Source organism: Megachile rotundata, chromosome 7, assembly GCF_050947335.1.
Source record: "Megachile rotundata isolate GNS110a chromosome 7, iyMegRotu1, whole genome shotgun sequence".
Classification (NCBI taxonomy): Eukaryota; Metazoa; Arthropoda; class Insecta; order Hymenoptera; family Megachilidae; genus Megachile; species Megachile rotundata.
Window position 1 is genome coordinate 10,000,819 of NC_134989.1, and position 21,968 is coordinate 10,022,786.

The following is a 21,968-nucleotide window of genomic DNA, read 5'->3' on the forward strand; positions in this document are numbered from 1 at the left end:
AATTATTTAACCATACAGATTTGTTATATTATTTTGTAATGTCATTTGCAACGTTATGTGAAAATAAATCTAAAAATTACTTTTAAAAATAAAAAATTTGCAGCTCATTTACATTTAATAAAATCAGGAATTTTCTTACAATCAGTACATTCGCAACACTAATGCAGAACGAAGTGTCAACACTAATATGACTATCTAACATGAAATTTTAGTATAATAAAAAATGCAAGTTTACCGTCATAAAAAACAGAAATAACCAAAAGTAATCAAAAGGTAGTCAATATTTACAATACTATTTTAATCACAATGAACCTTGATCATCCAATTTCGAAGAATTGCGTAATCAATGAAAATAGGTCGTCAAGATAAACGTAACTCGCGTTACAAAGTCGTCTGGTTTCAATCAACTCCCGTGAAAATAAAATTATTCCGCATACACCAAACAGCGAACTAAAAGCAGCTAATTAACACGCTCGATATACGAGGGCGAAGGGGATGTTTTATCCAAGCAAACTGTTAAACAGAATGCATCAACGATGTTACACGTCCTGGCAATCGAAATCAAATACTCTGTTGGAGATACAAATATTGCAACTTGATAAATGTATGATGCACATTATTATAATCTTTTTTAAATCTTAAAGACTTATTTTTTAATTTACTTGTGTGTGTATGTAACACTTCAGCTTCACATAACAGTTTACATATTTTATAATATATATTATAGGATAGTCTTAGGGGTTGATAGCTTTTATGATTTTTCTATTACATTGCAATTTTTAAATTAAATTAAATTTAGGGCAATGGTAGTCTGCTGATATTGCAAGTTTTATTAAAATTAAATTCCCATTTCCTCAATTTCGCATATCCCAATTCCCACATTCCTCAATTCCACATATTTCAATTCCACATACTCCAATTTTCACATATCTCAATTTCTACATATTCCAATTTCCACATATTCCAATTCCCACATATGCCATTTCCACATATTCTAAATTTTCATTTCCCCAATTCCACATATCCCAATTCCACATATCTCAATTCCCACATTCCCCAATTCCTTATATCCCAATTCCCACATTCCCTAATTCCACATATCTCAATTCCCACATTCTCCAATTCCACATATGCCACTTCCACATGTCCCAATTCCCACATATTCCAAATTTTCATTTCCCCAATTCCACATATCCCAATTCCCACATATCTCAATTCCACATATCCCAATTCCACATGTCTCAATTCCCACATTCTCCAATTCCACATATGCCAATTCCACATGTCCTAATTCCCACATATTCCAAATTTTCATTTCCCCAATTCTACATATCCCAATTCCCACATATCCCAATTCCACATATCTCCAATTTCCATTTTTCCAATTCCCATTTCTCGAAATTCCCAATTCCTCAAATTCGCAATTTTCCAAATTTCTAATTCTCAAATTTCCCAAATTTCCAATTCTTCAAATTCCCAAATCTTTAAACTCCCCATTCAATTTCCAAATATCATTTGTACTAATTACAAAATATTGAACATTTGAATTTGCAATAACTTGTATCAATTATTAATTAATTACTTGTTCTATTACATCAGTTATTTTCTACATATCAAAATCATTATTGAATGATTTCCAACTTGAATAATCTATTCATGTAGCACAAACAATAAAAATACTACTCATATCACCCTAATTAACCCTAACAACTATCATTCACACCCAGAAAAGACCCAGTATTTAAGAACTTTCTACAGATAAATTGCAGAGAATTCCAAGAATACTCTCCAATTACATCTGTTCACACGAATGATCCAAAAGGTAGAAATATTCTCATTGCATAAAAGATATCTTATCATTCTTCATAGCCCGTTTCACCTTTATCTCCCTTTTCCTACCGAAAAGTAGGACCTGTATCGCTTATTAAATATTCAAGGAATCCCTCCTATCTGCCCGTGTCGAATTTAAAAGAACCCCGCTCGATTTTCTCGAGTTTCGATAGCCGACGACGAATTCTCGTTTCATTTTAAAACACAAAGTGGATTAGCATCTCGAGGATGAGCCCAGCATTCTCATCGGTCGATTCAGACGCATCGAGGCGTTAAGCTGATAGCTTGATCGTGGCAACACGCAAATGAGACGTGGCGAAAGACGTTTGCCAGATAAAATGGCCGATTTAGACGATAATATGATGCTACAATGGATATGTTGCGCGCGTTACATACAGTTAAGATTAGATAACATTCGATACTAATGAGCTTGTGTACATGTTACGAACTTTGAAAGTATGTACTTTGTGAATGGAGTTACAAGTTTACTGATAGCAATGGTGAGGTGGATTTAGGTGATAGGGACTGGTTTTAGTGTTGTATTTATTATGTTAATTTGGGTTTTATGTGGGGGAGAGGTATAGAACAGTGGGTTGTTGGAGTCAATTTAGAGTGAGTGGGTGGAATCACTTGAGGTTAGGCGCTGAGATAAGTACGTTTGTCAATTTTGGTAATTTTTGCGGTTTTAGGTTTTGTAATCAGTAAATTCATGGATTCAATGTTTACAAGTTCACATATTTATAAATTTACAAATTTCTGGTTTTCTATTTCAACAAATTTTCAATTCTCCGTATTCCAGATATTCCAGATTTCCAATTTCCCCAATTCCACATATCCCAGTTCCCACATATCCCAATTCCCATATATCCCAATTCCCACATATCCCAGTTCCCACATATCCCAATTCCCACATTCACCAATTCCACATATTCCAATTCCCACATATCCCAATTCTCACATATGCTACTTCCACATATCCCAATTCCACATATTCCAATTCCTACATATCCCAATTCCCACATATCCAAATTCCCACATATGCCAATCCCACATATGTCAATACCATATATTGCAAATTCCCACGTTCTCCAATTCCCACATATGCCAATTTCACATATTCCAAATTCTCATTTCCCCAAATTCCACATATCCCAAAATTCCATTTCCTCAATTCCACATATCCCAAATTCCCATTCCTTCAAATTTCCAATTTATCAATTTCTCAAATCTTTAACCTCCCCATCAAATAACCAATTCCAATAACCACTCTCAAAGCACACAAATCCAAATATCTAAATTTCCACCATCCCAAATTACCAAATTTAAATCTCTACCCAGAAATCAACAAGTGACCTAACCTCTTCCTCTAAACCGCCATTTTCTTCACAGAAACCTGCCTTCTATACTCATACCCGTTATCTCTCTTAATAACATTACCTTTCATTTTCTCTTTCTTTTCCCTCCACATAAGCTCCACACATGATTTACCCTTCAGTTCACAATTCTTTTACTGTATCTTTTTATTTTCTTCCACCTCATTCGCTCCTGTACCGCTACATCTTGTCCCTTTTATTTCCTCAAACAGTTTCACTGTCTCTCTTTCATCCTTACCAGGTCAAATTTTGTCTCTTATCTCACGGAAGCTCTGTTACGCTTCTCTATTTTGTTCTAAAACCTTTCCTTCTTTAAATCTCCCATTTCTCTCTCGCTTTTTATCTTCTTCTTTAGTGCTGTTTCTCTCTCTGTATATATATTTTACCTTCTTTTTCTCTCTGTCTTTCTTTGTCTTTGTATTTTGCTTTTACTCTTTTTTTCTGGTTTATGTATATTCTTGTTTCACTCTTTCTTTATGTACAAATGCTTCTTCCACTCTCTCTTTCCATCCATGGCATTCTTTCACTCTATCTCCTCTTTCTCTCTCGCCCTTTCTGTATCTCTCCTTCCTCGTACATCCCTCTTGAAAATGTTCAATTCTCCATATTCCACATATCCCAGATTTCCAATTTCCCCAATTCCACATATCCTAAATTCCCATTTCCCCAATTCCACATATCCCAATTTCACATATTCCAATTCCCACATATGCCAATTGCACATATCCCAATTCCCACATTCTTCTATTCCATATATCCCAATTCCCACATATCCTTAATTCCACATATTCCAATTCTCACATATTCCAATTTCCACATATCCCAATTCCCACATATGCTATTTCCACATATCCCAATTCCCACATATGCCAATTCCACATATCTCAATTCCCACATATGCCAATTCCACGTATTCCACATTCCCATATATCCCAATTCACACATATTCCAATTCCACATATCCCAATTCCCACATATGCCAATTCCACATATTCCAAATTTCCATTTCTCCAATCCCGCATATCCCAAATTTCTAATTTCCCCAATTTACATTTCGATATTTCTATTGTCCCAATTCCTCTTTCACTCTTCCTCTATCTCCTTCTTTCTCTCTCCCTTTATCTCCCTCTTTCATCCTCTCTCTATTTCCTTCTTTCTCTCTATCTCCCTCTTTAACCCTGTCTCTATCTCCATCTTTCTCTCTCTCCTCTTCCCTACATTCCTCTTCTCGCCCCATCTCCTTATATCATTCCACTCCCTCTATCCTCTCACTTTTGTTACCTTGGTTCTCACCTATGCTTCCGTTGTCTCTATTTCGACCCTCGTATAACTGCACCACCGACTGTTACAAACGATACCAGCGTTCCGAGGGGTTACAATGGATTTAAGTCACGTTCGCCCCGCTTAATCCGCGCACATTCTTTTCAACTGGGTTCCTCCAGCTGCAGACTTCGAGTTCCAGGATTCGTAGCCGACGACACGGACGTAATTAAGACGTAATGCGTGGCTTTAAACCTGACTGCCGCTGAGGTTAAAATAATCGTGGGGATAAACGCGTCTTCGATCGTCACCAGGATTTTACCAGATCGCTGATGCCTTTAGAAATAATGGTTTAGAAATTTTGTCAAATTATTTGAACACTCGTTGCGGTCGAAATAAGCTAGTATAGGATAGTGTAGTTATAGCATGTTAAGGATAGTGTAATTATAGCATGCTAAGGCACCCTAATGGAAATAATATGAAACTGGTAGTATGAAATGAGACTTAGGGAGAAATGTCCCAAATGTCCCAAGAGAAGCAGATGGTCTACATTTATTATTGCTAATTTTATCTTGTAAAAATTGTAGTTTTATTTATTTGAATGTGTTAAAAGATTTCACTGTTTGCTTTATTCTTTGAAGAATTATCCATGAGTAAAACTTTTTAATCCTTAAATTTAATATTAGTCTTTAAATGTACTTTATGTACACATATGTATATTTTACGTACATTTGTATATTTTGTCTACACATGTATATATTTTTTAAATATCTAAACTTGGCAATCTATAATTCTAAAACTTAAAATTAAAAACTTTCCAAGTAAAAAATTCGGGAGCTCGTGAAGATTTGAAAGAACCCCCATAACCGCAGGGTTTGAAACTACCCCATTTGCCTGACTGATCCTAATACTCTTATCCGGTAAAATAATAATAAAGCGTCCCAACTTTCCATGGTCCTCGTCAAATTAAAATCGTACCATCAACCTTTCCTCTGGAACTCTTTTTCGTTCAAGGATTCTCAAATAGGGCGAATAATCGGAATGGATAACGTTATCCGGTCGCGGGCCGATAATAAATCGTTTTATCCGTGGTGTAACGTTTGTTTAAGTTTAGTCGGCGGGGCCATTTTTCTGTAACTATTCCGACTGGGGCCATTACCGTCACGGGACAAGGAGAAACGGTTCAACAGCGTTTCGGCTATCGTCATTGCGATACGATGCAACTTCTGCCCCAAGGGAAACCTCTCTGTGCTCTTAAATACGCGCTAGTTAACCCGTTCTCTGCATCCTTGCCTCGTTTGTTCCCTCATACCAACCTCCGTGAATTGTTGCACGAAACTCGGCTTTTTCACCAGATTAGTGTTTACGAAGGACCATCTAACGGGGCCGTTAACGAAGACTTTCGTCGAGTAATTATCGTATGTGATTTCTCGTTATGTTCTTTGATATGCATATAGATTCTTCATATGTTCGATCTATATATATTCATTCTTCATATGTTTATTCTTCATATGTTTATTCTTCATATGTTCATTCTACATATGTTCATTCTTCATATGTTCATTCTACATATGTTCGTATGTTCATATGTTTATTCTACGTATGTTCATTCTTCATGTGTTCATTCTTCATATGTTCATTCTTCATATCTATATTCTACATATGTTCATTCTTCATATGTTCATTCTTCATATCTATATTCTACATATGTTCATCCTTCATATCTATATTCTACATATGTTCATTCTTCATATGGTTATTCTACATATGTTTATTTTTCATAAGTTCATTCTACATATGTTCATATGTTCATATGTTTATTCTATATATGTTCATTCTTCATATATTTATTCTTCATATGTTCATTCTACATATATTCACATGTTCATGTGTTCATATGTTTATTCTTCGTATCTTTATTCTACATATATTCATTCTTCATATATTTATTCTTCATATGTTCATTCTACATATGTTCATATGTTTATTCTACATATGTTCATTCTACATATGTTCATTCTACATATGTTCATATGTTTATTCTTCATATGTTTATTCTGCATATGTTCATTCTACATATATTCACATGTTCATGTGTTCATATGTTTATTCTTCATATCTTTATTCTACATATATTCATTCTACATATGTTCATTCTACATATGTTCATTCTACATACGTTCATTCTTCACATGTTTATTCCTCATACGTAATTTTTAAATCTAGACTTCATTCTGATCTTCATGAACGAAAGCCTTATCTAAGAGAATTCAAATCTCAATTCAGGAAGCTAAATTTTTGCAGTATATCACGTTTAAATAAATGTAAGTATTATATTTTTTACGAGGCACAGTATGGTCGCTGTAAAAGTCCGAAAATACGAGCATTTGTACAAGGATCCCAATGGTTTGTATCAGATGCAGCCGCATTTATTGAACACACAAAAGGGACCTGTTGTCTGGCGACTTGTTTTATGACACAGCATCATAAACCGACGGTACTTGCGGTCGTGAAACATGTTGCTCTTTTGATCCCTGAGGAGAACAAAACGCCGGGAAATTTCTTTAGACCGTGTTGCTGAAAAACAACGGTGTAGAAAGACAAATTTTTCTAACTTTACACATTTTTCATGCTTACTTGTTCATTTCCATATTTGAACGTTTGAAGATATTATGCTAATTTGTACATTTGTATGCGTATGCATATTAAACAATTTGAAAACTTGAATACTATACTATGAAAAATTAATAATTTTGTAGAACTAAATGTTCGACAATTTTGAAGCTTGTAAAATTGTATGTTGCAAAACTTACTCCTCTGAAAATATTCAAAAATGTACAACTTTGAACTAAAAATTGGAAATTTAGAAAAAATGAAAATTTACACGCTTGCACTATATTTTGCAAAATTGACAACTGTGAATAATCGACTGTTAGAAAACTTGTAAATCCGAAGAATTGTTAAAAAATTTGCAATCTTGAAAGAGCGAATATTGGACGATTTAACCTTTCCAAGACTAAACATTTACAATCTTACAAAATTTTAAATAACAAAGAATATCCAACTGAAAACCCTGAAACCTCGACATTCAGAATATTGGAAAATTCTCAGCCTGGAAAAAATTAATCTTGAAAAATTTAAAACACTAAAATTTGAAGACGTAAGAGTAAAAAAGAGTACACTCAAGCTAAAATATATTTCCGATATAAATTAATTTTTATGCAACAGCTTACCGTGTTTCTTATCACGACGCACACGTAGCGTCTCGATGTTTCATATCCACCCCCATCTGAACCGGACGGGCCATCTCCTCAGCAGATTCCCCGGGGCATCTGTTGTCCGCCATAAAAATTATCCCGACAAACGTGTAACTCGTCCGATGTTGGCGTGCCGTCCAGCCATAAACTCGGACGTAAACACCTGTACGGAAAAGCCCGGGCATCCCCCGCGGCATAAAACGCATTGTCCCCGAAGGGGAAGAAGCTGTGCTCGCTGTGGGCATGCAGAAGATCCGTTTGGATGTCGCGGGCGGACAATGCAGCAACCATACCCTCTCGCGACACCAATGTAGCCATCGTTATTGCTACTTTATTGCCCGTAAATCGTCCGCTTGGCGTGTACATCCCGCCGTAGAAGGATACGAGCGTATCTTTTAACGGTCGTCTCGACGGGCCAATGGCATCTCCTGATACTCTTGCCTGCAACGACCGTCTTCGACCACCAACGAGACTTTCTGGAGCTGCTACCTTCTGCACTGCTATCTTTTAATTGACTCTCTAATCTTTAGGATGTTTGATAAGGGCAGATGTATTATACAGGGTGTTTCGCAATTAGTAGGTTTTAGGGACCTACACTAATTGTGAGACACCCTGGAGGTTTCAGGGACCTACACTAATTATGAGGCACCCTGTAGGTTTCAGGGACCTACGTTATTTATGAGACACCCTGTATGTTTCAGGGACCTACACTAATTATGAGGCACCCTGTAGGTTTCAGGGACCTACACTAATTATGAGGCACCCTGTAGGTTTCAGGGACCTACATTAATTATGAGACACCCTGTATATTGTATAAATTATGGGTGTCAGTCACATTATCTATTGGTTAGGATATTGGTTCAAACATTTGTTCAATATTTCTTTTGACATAGACTCTCTGGTCTGGCTTCATCCTTTCAAGGGACAACAGGACTAATAGTCCATCAGATATAGTTATAGACATAGTTAGTTATAGACATGAATTATACCTGTGAAAAATATTGATTTTCAAGGGAGGTCCAATACTACAAGGTTAGTCGTAGGCTGATAGATCTGCTTCCCTCCTGTTTAATTTAATGCCTCCTGTCAGATGTTTGTTTTGTTCTTTATGCAGATAGGCACTCGTCATGGTCGTCGTTTACAGGAGTTACATTTAATATACTTATTTAATTATTAGCATCAAGCTTAATGTACCACCTTGTACACAGATGAGTCACCTAGTGTACCTCAAGTATTTTTATCGTTTTTGAAGATACATCAAATATCTGGAGGTCATGTATGAATATGTTCTTTATGCAGATAGGCACTCGTCATGGTCGTCGTTTGCAGGAGTTACATTTAATGAACTTATTTAATTATTAGCATCAAGCTTAATGTACCACCTTGTACACAGATGAGTCGCCTAGTGTACCTCAAGTATTTTTATCGTTTTTGAAGATACATCAAATATCTCGAGGTCATGTATGAATATGTTCTTTATGCAGATAGGCACTCGTCATGGTCGTCGTTTGCAGGAGTTACATTTAATGAACTTATTTAATTATTAGCATCAAGTTTAATGTACCACCTTGTACACAGATGAGTCACCTAGTGTACCTCAAGTATTTTTATCATTTTTGAAGACACATCAAATGTCACCTAATGTACCTCAAGAATGTTTATCGTTTTTGAAGATACATCAAATGTCTCAAGATTATATATGAATATGTTCTTTATGCAAATAGGCACTCGTCATGATCGTCGTTTACAGGAGTTACATTTAATATACTTATTTAATTATTAGCATCAAATTTAATAGACCATCTTGTACACAGATGAGTCACCTAATGTACCTCAAGTATTTTTATCATTTTTGAAGACACATCAAATGTCTCAAGATCATATATGATCAGTTCAGAGCTCATATGTTACAACAATCAATTGTTGTCTTCTTATCATGTGCTTTGGAGGTATCAGTCACTTTTAATGTTTTAAGAGGAACATTTTTAATCTCATATACTAATGTCAATCTTAAAAATCTTTCAATGTCGATGTACGCTCTTTTCCATACATGTACCAAAAACTTTCTACGTGCCCAGAATGAACCTGTTGACGCTAAACAAGTCTTGGGTTCAAAGCTTTCGCCAATTTCCCGATTCCTCGAGGTCTGCATCCTCTCCTCGAACTTCGAATAAATATCCAACCAGGAAAAGGTCCCGTAGTGAAAAGTTCCGGGCAATCGTGCTTCTTTTTTCCTCTCCCCCGACCGCGAAAGGTTGGCTCGGTAAAAAGAGTGGAACTTCCAGTTTCGCTCGTTCGCTTTTATTAAAATTAAACCAACGGAGCCCGGCTAAACATTGAAACTTTTATGCCACCGTGAAATTGTCACCGTAATCAAAACACCGACTTCTTCCGCGTTTTTCCCATTCCAAACGCAGCGTCGGGTTTCGCTTTTGAACGCTCGTTCGAGCGGAAGAAACTTTACCTCGTGATATTCATTCGTTTTCAAACGTTCTTTACGAACAATTTCCACTGGGAAACGCCGCGTTTGAATTTGTTGCCGCAACCGCGAGATTGCCGTTCTTTTTCTTGCGTGTTGATTTTTCTTAATTGGGGAAGTTGAGGGAACTTCTGGGTCATTTTTTATTGGGGCGGGAGACATTTTTTATTGATAGGGATTTTTGGGATGATGGGGGATGTTGTTTGGAAATTTGTGATGGGTAGTTTGGTCAAAAAATATTTGTATGAGAAATTGTTTTAATTTTTTAATTTTGTAGTGGTAGTGTGGAGTTTTTAATTTTAGGTTTCTGAGGTTAGAAATTTCTGAATTTGAAAATAGGATATTTTTAAATTTTCAGATGTCTAATCTCTCAATTATCAACCTTTCAAACTTAACGATTTAAGGTTTCTACATTTCTAATTTTCCAACTACCTCAATTTCGAATAATTGCAATGATAAGTCTCCTTCAAAATTAAGAGCCAAGTGCCTGTTTAAATTATCTTAATTAGCAAAATCTTGTATTATGTGCATTCGCATAACAGATTCCACCGTAATATGCTATTAAACTATATACCACGGCATTTCCTTTCTCTAACAGTCGTATGATATAATCCTCATTAAAGGTTGCAGCCAAACAAATTTATGGTCTCCGGATACCGTAACAGAGACAGAAACGTTTCCCAGCATTCGAGTATCATTTTTGACGATTAGTTAGCGTGAGAACGTGTTAATGCTTTCCAACTGGCAACTTAGTTCTCATTGAATACGTTCCACGTTCGTTTTCGAGGTGTTTCTAAAACGATATCACCATTTTCGAGCGTAATATCTCGTCTTTGTCGTGTCACCTGTACAGTGTCCCATCTCTAGTTCGCCAACGTTTTGTAATCATTCACCGTCCGAACTGTCGGCGATTAATTAACGAAGATTGATTTAACCCGATGACAAACGGGCTGGTATTATTCGCGATAACGTGTACACGATGTTACGTTTCGCTGCTGGTAATCCGTGAGCGAGTATCTAGATTTCAACGGGGTGTGACTATATGGGGGATTGGTAGGACAGTGTGAAACTGGTGATTTCTGAACGACCATTGTATCATTATATCAAAACATATACCTTACATCAATTTTATATTCTTCGTTTATTAGTTGGTTAGGTTAGGTTAGGTTCCACAAATGGGGTTTTCATATAAAATCAGCAGAGGAGCGAATGAGAACAAATAATATAGGGAAAGGTTACAGTAACATTTTTTGGATGATGTATATATAGGCTAATTAGGGAATTTTATTAAGCGACGACAGTAGAACAAGTGTCGCAAATTTTACCATTTTCAAATTTCAAGATGGATTGCAAATTTGTTGGATCCAAAAATTTGTATATCCCACAATCCTTAGATCCTAAAATCCCTAGATTCTAAAATCTTTAGACCCCAAAATTTTTCTTTCCAATATTTCTAGATTGCTATAACCAGTCCCTGTAACACAAAATTTTTACTTTCAAAAATCCCTATATCATAAAGTCCATGGATCCCAAGAATCCCCAGATCCCAGGAATCCCTAGATCCCAGGAATCCCTAGATCCCAAGAATCCCTAGATCTCAAGAATCCATAGGTCCCAAGAATCCATAAATCCCCAGAATCCATAGATCCCAAGAATCCCTAAATCCCAAGAATCCCTAGGTCCCAAGAATCCCTAGATCCCAAGAATCCCTAGGTCCCAAGAATCCCTAGATCCCAAGAATCCCTAGGTCCCAAGAATCCCTAAATCCCAAGAATCCCTAGATTCCACGAATCTCTAGATCCCAAGAATCCCTAGACCCCAAGAATCTCCAGATCCCTCGAATCCCTAGAGTCCAAGAATCCCTAGATCCCTAGATCCCAAGAATCCCTAGACCCCAAGAATCTCTAGATCCCTCGAATCCCTAGAGTCCAAGAATCCCTAGATCCCTAGATCCCAAGAATCCCTAGATCCCAAGAATCCCTAGATCCCAAGAATCCCTAGATCCCAAGAATCCCTAGATCCCAAGAATCCCTAGATCCCAAGAATCCCTAGATCCCAAGAATTCCTAGACCCCAAGAATCCCTAGATCCCAAGAATCCCCAAGTCCCAAAAATCCCTAGATCCCAAGAATTCCTAGACCCCAAGAATCCCTAGATCCCAAGAATCCCCAAGTCCCAAAAATCCCTAGATCTGCAAATCCCCAGATCCCGAAATGCCTACATCCCAAAATACTTAGATCCTAATATTCCTAGATCTCAAAATCCTTAGATTCAAAAATCCCTAGATTTCAAAATTCCTTGTTCCAAAAACCCTTAGATCCGAAAATCCTTAGACCTCAAAATCCCCTTATCACAAAATTCCTAGATCATAAAATAGTCAAAAATCACCAGATATTCCAATAATTCTAAATTTTCGTATAACGCCAGACCCCTAAATATTCTTAGATATCGAAAAATTAATATTCGTAATCTACGTTATCCGAATTATGCACCTTACTCTTTGTTTTGGTAAATTTCAGCGAAAACGACGGTACTTCTCGGATGTTCACCGCGATAGTTGCCCTGATTACATTTCGCGGTAATGTAACATTTCATTTGATGATGGTTGCTTATTCAAAGTGAAACAGTTCATGAAAGGAAGAAGCCGTGGCACATGTTTTGCGTACGGACGTTCTTGGCCAACGGCAATTTCCATACATAGTCGAACTGAATAATTTCCGCCGCTCTGCTGCTCCGAATCTTTGCTCGTGCATGCAAAATAAGGAAGTAAAACAAAGGGATAGAGGAGCGCATTATAAAGTCCAAAGAGATCACCATTTCGTGTACCATGATATTGTCTAAAACGAGGGAATTTGTTGATACAGCGTCAAGCTTTGTTGCAACGGAGATCTTAGAACGTGTTTTATGCTCTCTACAGTGCGAACAATGGGATCATTTGCCTCTGTATCGTCTTTTATAACGTTCTATTAAACGAACTGAGGATCGTTTAGACGGTTTAATTTGAACGCGGTAACGCCGATGTTTTAATGGCCGTCTCGGTATTATCGTTAATTCACGAGGGATGAGGATAATAAAATTTCATGCTAAGTTAAATCACTTTATGACCGGCAATTATTTAGCTTTCCTCCGTGAGAACAACATAATCGATATCGGAGCTGAACTCCGGTGACGTATATGGGTCGGACTTATGGAACCCATGCAATACGGTTTCAACCCTCTGGACTTATTGGATAATTCATACTAAAAATTCAAAAATTTTCAAATTTACTAATTTTTAAATTTTTACATTTTTACATTTTTACATTTTTAAATTTCCAAATGTCTTAATTCTTCCATTAGTGAATTTTCAAAGCCTTCCAATTACAATAGCAAATTTAAATTTTCCCGCCACGCAATCAATTAATAAATATTTCAAAATTTCAACTTATATAAATATGCACTCACTATAATCCAATAAATATTGTTTAACTAGTTCCCGTATAACGCAAAGTTCGTCATACAGTTAATTGTCAAAGGTATCCCCCAAAATTCATTCCAGTTTCTATTATACACTGTAAGATCACTGATGCGTAGCTTATTCATGATCAAAACTCATTTACGAGTTTCATTAGATCCCTTGCCCACCAATTTCCCGGCAATATTAATTAACAACCCGAATGCACAATAGGGCACACCCTGCCTGCACAGTTTCGGAAATTTACCTGGAACCGTACCGCTTCCGGTATCTATAGCGACTTCGCACTTCCTCTTCCTCCATCATACGAGTCGCTTCCACTCTCAATTTCCTTCGCCCGGATGTCTTTCATTCCCTGTTCCTATTTAACCAATCAACCGGTTTTGGGACAACGAGTATGAAATTTCATATTTATTACCTGTGAGACCGTTTTTGACCTTTCATCTTTCCACCCTGAAATATCGTTTACACGTATGAGGTACTTCAACAAAAAAGGAATCTTTATGGGTTTGAAAATATTGTCAGAAAGTAGCTTAAAAATTAACTTCATAAAATATTTTCAAACAGCATTGATGAGATAAATATTATTGTATGTCTTTAAGTTTGAAAAAAAAAATGTCACCAACATATGTGAATGTACAACCAACATATGATCTAACCTCTCACCATATATGACGCACTCATGACGCACTTCAACTGACAAACCATAATCATACTTCCACCATAATTTTCTACTCAACTTTGATTGTAATCTGCAGAATTAAGGTTCCCTAACTGCTAGTATCTAATATTTTAACTTTCTTTAATCATCCCAACATTGTACCAATAATTCACTATAAATAATTTCATTCTCTAAAAAATTTTAGGTTAAGAGATTAAAAGAGTTAAGTCCCTATACTCCTGCTAATAATTATCGAAGCGCAGTTCATACAAAATTCTGTAAAGCCTAAGTGGCTCAGTTAATTGATCGATGCAGCTCATTAAGCGACTCATTAAGACATTGTATCGAAATGGCGGAACAATTTGTTCCGCGTATTGTCGCATAGTCCTTGAATCGAACGGATTCTACAGTGCGTAATTAACTTCATTTAATGACCCCGCGATCCGAGTTCCACAAAGCGACGACTTGTCGTTCGCAATGCAACCACAATGACCCGGCCTCTAACTCGGCGAGATTAAAGCGGCCTTCAAACTCAGCCACGATAATATAGAAAGCGTCTCCATCGGTTAATGAGAAAATTCTCTGACGGCTGAAATTCATGAAGATCCTATCTCCGTCCCGTTCTGGCCGACACTTATCTGTCGTCCGGGTAGAGGAGGTGAATCCAGCCGAGGCTTTGTGTTTCGTATCTTTCAGGCTCCTCGCTCGTCTTAGAATTTCAAATGCGAGTAACCGTATCCTCTTTGTCACGGCGGGTTTGAATACCTATTATTTTCCGCCTACGTCCTGGAATTTTAAATACCGGTAATCGTGACCTGTTTTCCTCGTCTTTAACGAGTTCGACCCCTCTATTCTGGACTCTTCAGGCTCGAGCGGTTTTAGCCGGCCCCTTCCTTATTAAATAGCCTGCCATCAGATTTTTGCGGAATCGTTGCATATACGTGTCACCTTTCTGGACTATTACTTAAGATACTTCGTTATTTTAGAAACGCAAGATGGCGAACAAAATCTTCTTCCACCCCTTTGGAGTATCATTTTTTTTCTTTGTTATATCAGGTCACTTTTTCATTGATACTATCGATTTTATTCAAATTTTGCACAATTGTAGAAAACACTGAAAGCAATAATTTTGTAAGGCAATTACATGCAATTATTCAGAATGAGGAAGACATGTTTGAGACATTGAGAAGACATATGTTTGAAGTTCTTGAAAATATTCAACCCTTTGCGAATAGCATAAAATGAAAACACGTAAACAGTAGGTAAATGATACAGTCATTAACCTGAGGTTCCCGAGTTCGAGAGCCTATTACTTTTAATTTAACGTGTATTAAAAAATAAATATTTCTCACCTACAAAAATTGTACGAGATTTTGATACTCGTCTGAACCGGCCTCGAAAAAGTCACACGTCAATGAATCAGATAATATTCAACATTCCTCGTGTTGCAAGAAATTAAGTGCATTAACTACCTGTACAACCGGCCGAGTAAACATCCACGTAACATGTTCGATTATCGAAAGATAAACTCATCCGAGAAAGCTCTCTGAGATTATCGAATATCTTGGTACACGGCAAAATTGTCGGATCCCCGCAATTAAATCAAGCGTGTAAAATACGTGGTCGAAATTGTCACGCCGGTTTCTTTGAATCGATAAAGATTGGGCAAAAAGTTTGATCGAAAAGAAGAAACGTGCGTACAATGTTGCATCCGTAGGCTGCGAGCGGTTTGCAAATGAGCTCGATTTAAATTCGGTCGATCCCGTTTTAGCGATGGCATTTAACAGGTAATAATCAACAAAACTCGAGTTTGGAGATACAGGGATCGAATCTGGACGTGACGCGACGAGAAGAGAAGAAGCAGCTGGAAAAAGTCGAGCGGAACGAGAAGCAGAGAAGAGATGCCGGAGGAGCCGTCAGATAAGCTAACAAATGTCCCCAATGAATAATAATAAGTAGCCCGGTCCAATTTGTATTGCATTTACATCCAACGACGTCTTGGACGTAATTTATATGGCTGCCTAACCATCGTGCTCGTACCATCGTTCGCCTTGTTTCGTTTCTTCGTTTCCTCGCCCGCTAGATAAGATCAAATTAACCGTGCCCTATAAGCGGCCAGATATTTGCTGCGCGGGAATCTTTATTCCGCTTTCAATTGCATCGACGAGCAACCGGGCTGAGCGGGAGATCGATTCGAGCAGCTGGTGTTGAGCCAATTTGCGATAGATTTATCAGGTGGTACGTTGATAAATGTAATAGTTAACGGATAATTGTAGTCTTTACTGGGTTGATTGTCGGAGAGCACAGATGAACAATTGTGGTTGGACGGTGGAGAGATGGGCAAGTATTGTGCACGGGCGCTGGTGGGTAGATGGGTTTGGGATACTTTGTAATGGAATAATTTCGGATTTTTGGGTTTCTGGATTTCGAGGGTTTCAACTTTTTAAGGTTTTTATTCTTTAGATTTCTACATTATGGTACTTGGGTAGTTAGGTACTTAGGTAGTTAGGTAGTTAGGTAGTTAGGTATTTAGGTATTTAGGTATTTGGGTATTTGGGTATTTCGGTATATAGGTATTTAGGTATTTAGGTATTTAGCTATTAGGGTATTTACCTATTTAGGTATTTAGGTATTTAGGTATTTATCTATTTAGGTATTTATCTATTTAGGTATTTATGTATTAGGGTATTTAGGTATTTAGGTATTTAGGCATTTAAGAATTTAGGTGTTTAGGTATTTTTATATTTTGCCATTTTTGGGCCTTCAATGTTACAATTTTCTGAAATTATAAATTTTCTAGTTTCTCATTTAAAAAATTTGATATTATGAAATTTTTAAGCTTTCATCTCTCCAATTATTCACTTATTCCATTCTTCAATTATTCAATTATACAATTATTCAATTATTAAATCATTCAATTATTTAATTATTCAATTGTGCAAGTGTCCAATTGTTCAAGTACTTAATTATTCAGTTATTCATTCAATCATCCAAAATTAAAAAATTTTAAAAGATTTGAATTTCTAATTTACTAAATAAATTTATAGTGAAAATATTGACATGTACAACACTTGAGCAAATTATTTAAAGGCCATTTAAGGGTTGAAAGCTACATACTATCACGCAGAAAGGGAAAATCAATCGAATCCACGATAGAAGAAGAAACATTTTATCAAAGGCAAATCGTATCATGGAGGAAATTTCAGTATCAAGCTCCATTTACTGCGGAAACGCTAGTTCAGTCGCATTAAAGACATCCATTATGCAAATTGCATGAAAACTGGGCGGTACAAGGGCGGAAATGCAACAAGCTGGGTTTAATGCCTCCACCTTCGTATTCGATATTTATTCAAAAATAAATTACACCTTTTATCAATGTCCTGTGTTAATTTACGGTAACGTATAATCACTCGTGACAGTTTCAAAATTTATGACACTCTTAATGTTTTATTGTATTTGGAAAATTATATACAATGTAAGTTGTAAATTATACGATATGTGATTTTGTGGTGCAACTTTGTGACATTCAGATTTATTAAATAAAGGGAACATTGAGAACTTAATAAGAGTATGAATATTAAGGATATTTTAAGCTTAATTATTATTGTTTATAAAAATTTTTTTTATAAGTATACATGAATTTTTTAGTATGTCAGTTGATTTTAATTATTGATACATTTTATGAAATTTACAACCACACTATTTTTGTACAGCTACTATACATCAACCCTCAAAAATTCACAAATTCATCAATTCTTAATAACTCAGGAAAAAACATTCCTTGAGATATGTGCACGAAAACCTTTTAATATTTAAACTACATTAAAACTTGACACATCCAATGAGGTTCACAACCACGCTATATTTATATGACTGCAACACTTCGACCTCGAATGACCCATTCAACCATCGCTAACTAAAGCGAAAAGTCTGATAAATTACCACGCGTAGTAATTCGACGCGTGGTAATTCGACGCGTGGTAATTCGATGCGTGGTAATTTGACGCGTAGTAATTCCACGCGTGGTAATTCGATGCGTGGTAATTCAAGGCGTGGTAATTCGACGCGTAATAATTCGATGCGTGGTAATTCGACGCGTGGTAATTCGACGCGTAGTAATTCCGCGCGTGGTAATTCGACGCGTGGTAATTCGATGCGTGGTAATTCGATACGTGGTAATTCGACGCGTAGTAATTCCACGCGTGGTAGTTCGGCGCGTAGTAATTCCACGCGTAGTAATCCCACGCGCGGTAATTCGACGCGTGGTAATTCAATGCGTGATAATTCGACGCGTGGTAATTGGACGCGTAGTAATTCCACGCGTAGTAATCCCACGCGCGGTAATTCGACGCGTAGTAATTCCACGCGTAATAATCCCACGCGTGGTAATTCGACGCGTGGTAATTCGGCGCGCGGTAATTCGACGCGTTGTAATTGGACGCGTGGTAATTCGGCGCGCGGTAATTCGACGCGTGGTAATTCGACGCGTGGTAATTCGATATGTGATAATTCGGCGCGCGGCAATTCGACGCGTGGTAATTCCACGCGTGGTAATTCGGCGCGCGGTAATTCGACGCGCAGTAATGCCACGCGTGGTAATTCAGTGCGTGGTAACTTCACGCATGGTATTTCAGCGAATGGCAATTCAACGCGTGGTAATTCGACGCATAGTAATTCGACGCGTGGTAATTCGATGCGTGGTAATAAGTCTAACAAATGCATGAAACCGTCCCTGAAATCTGACTGCAACCTTCTCTTTTCCCATCCAGCAGTTAAAAGAGAAGTTTCAGGGTAAAAGAAGAAGCCTGCGAGCATCTTCTTTCTGTGTCGTTCGTTTCACGGTCCTCGAGAACCGTGTCGGGCATTCTTTGCCCCTTAAGGGGGCGCGGAACGCAGAAATGGCAGAGTGGAAACGGGAAATTGTCGGCACTCGATCCCTTTCGACGTAAACGAAGACGTAGTGAGGCGTGCAATGATCAAGTATATCTGGGGAAAGATTAACGACTCGCCGGGCCACGTGAAGGGCCGGTAGCCAACGATCGACGGCACAAGGGAGCGAGGAGGGCCAATTACGCTCGTCTCTCGATCCGTCTCGCCTCGATTTCGACTCGATTCCCGATTTAATCGAGCTTCGACGAGCCACCGTCCAACTTTGTTAACCGAGTTACGGGGAATTCTTTTTTGAGTACGCTCTGTCGTGATATACGCTGTGACGCACCACATGCGTCATGAAGGTTAGTCGGATGTTCACTGTTTTAGGACTCAAATTTTTTTAGTTTTGGAAGTTATTATATTTTGGAATTTTGGAAATTTTGGAAATTTTGGAAATTTTAGAATTTTTGAATTTTAGAACTTTGGAATTTTGTAATTTGGAACCTCCGAATTTTAGAATTATGGAATTTTGGTAATTGTGGAATTTTGAAATTTTGAAATTATGGAAAGTTTGGAAATTTTGGAAATTTTGGAATGATTGAATTTTGAAATTTTGCAACTGTACAATTATGAGTCATTTCAAAACCCAAAATTCGCAGTAAAAAATCACATCTCACTCTCACATCTCAATTGGAGCAAAAAGAGTTATTAACCCTTCACCTATATTCGTTCATCAAATACGTCATACCTCAGTATTTAATATCCACATCAAACTTAAAACATCATACCTTACTTTACATCCTGAGCTGCCCAAATTCCAATTAAATCTAAATTGAAAATTCCACCACAAGAAGCATATACTTAAATTACAAGTGCACTCATCATTCCAAGACCCTCAATAAAGAGTTCGCTTATGAAAGCATCCATAACGAGTTAAGCACGAAGTAAGGAAACGTTCGAACGTATAACGTTGCCGGTTATTATACGCATGTTTTGATATTGTACCAAAGCGTTGAAGTAGTTTCAGCCGTTCCATTATCACGAACACGTAATCCTGTAAAGACTAACCTAACCCATTCCGTTCCGCGGAACGATGCCGGGGCGCAGCGGGGGCGAAACTTCAGATTCCGGGCTCGCTATCAGCCCATGAAAACGAAGTAGTTCCTAAACGATCCTGAAGGCACGCTCGCACCTCGTGAACCCCTTCGTTATAATAATTTTATGGAATACCGGCTGCTAGACTTCGCGAATTCGCTGTTTACCGCCAGCCGTTTACGCAACGACCAAGGGTCCCGGGGCTTAAGCAGCTGTCGTTTCCTAGAAAATTTACAAACTTGCCGTTTGCAGCTGAATACGAATGGCAGCGAGGTTCCTAGCGTTTCGTGCCACTTTCCCTGAAAATTCCTGCTGAAGAAACTGACAGGTTCGTGTTCGCCGTTCGCGCCTTACACCCTCACGAATGACGCACTTCTACTTCAGTTATGATCAATTTTACTCGAAATTTTAATGCGCTTTGGAGTTCAAGTTTAATTATAGCTTACAACGATTGCTTAATATTAGATTGACATGGTATTTCAACTTTCTTTGTCTATTTTAATATTGCAGTTACGTTTAGTTCCGAGTGACGCACAAATAAATAGTTCAGGGGGTTAGCTCTTGCTGGAACAGGGTTGAAGTGTTTAAGTGCATAGGAATTTTTATACGTTGAAAATATAGTGTATAGAATTTAATACAGGGTCGAGTGCCACTTTGGATTACACTGCAAAACTTCAGAATTTTCAGATTTTCCAGCTTTTAGAATTTTAGAATTTCAGTACATTTTTTCAACCCCTCCGATTTTTCCGCGAGGAGATTCAACCCGATAAGAAAATAACGGTAATTGAATTGGTAACCGTGTCCGTTTAATTATTAGAAATTAAAAGAAACAGAGGAACATAACGAAAACAACAGGATAAAGGAGGTACCGCTAGCTCGTTACTGGCAAGGTAAAGAAATTATTACACGCGGTGGATTAACGGAATTCGCAATAATGGAATTTGAGCGAATTGTAAATGCTGGTTTGAAATCATATTTGTACATCGGTGTTGGAAATTTCCGACAAACATTTCAAGTCGTTGTTCTCCAACTGCCGTATTATATCATTGTTTTAGAGATTCTAACCGTCTGCGTTAACGATGCAAATGGATACTCTAATTTAATTGGACTGCAGCGATTGTAGTGCGTTGGTTCGTTTAATTTGAAGTACTGCACTTGTGTTTGTTAGTGAGAATATGGAGAACGGGTAATATTTTTTTATGGAAATTTCAAACTTTTGAAATTTAGGAATTTGATGGTTTAGAGATAGATTTAGAAATTCCGGATTTTTTAATTTGGGAGTTTGTCGGTTCAGCTTGGAAATTTGAAAATTTAGGATTTTTTTAATTTCTGAAATGTGGACATTTATTTTTGTTGTAATATTACAAGATGTCTCATGACTAGTGTAGGTCCCTGAAATGGAGGGTAGCTGACGTGATTCTGAATAAAATTTCCCTTTGCGAAAATAGGGTTCGAAGCTTCGTTTTTGAATTATTAGGGAAAAACACGGATCAATAAGTCGATGCGTGGTAATTCGGTGCGTGGTAATTCAGCGCGTGATAATTCCACGCGTGGTAATTCGGTGCGTGGTAATTCGACGCGAGGTAATTTGATATATGGTAATTCAGCGCGCGGTAATTCGACGCGTGGTAATTCCACGCGTGGTAATTCAGTACGTGGTAATTCGACGCGTAGTAATTCCACGCGTG

The 21,968-nt window shown here is 37.4% G+C and overlaps 1 protein-coding gene across 1 annotated transcript in view; it reads left to right on the plus strand.

Annotated features, from left to right (window-relative positions):
- Positions 1–21,968, plus strand: part of alpha-Man-Ia (alpha-Mannosidase class I a) — a 627,691-nt gene that overhangs the window by 169,738 nt on the left and 435,985 nt on the right. The gene's annotated exons all lie outside the window — the stretch shown is intronic.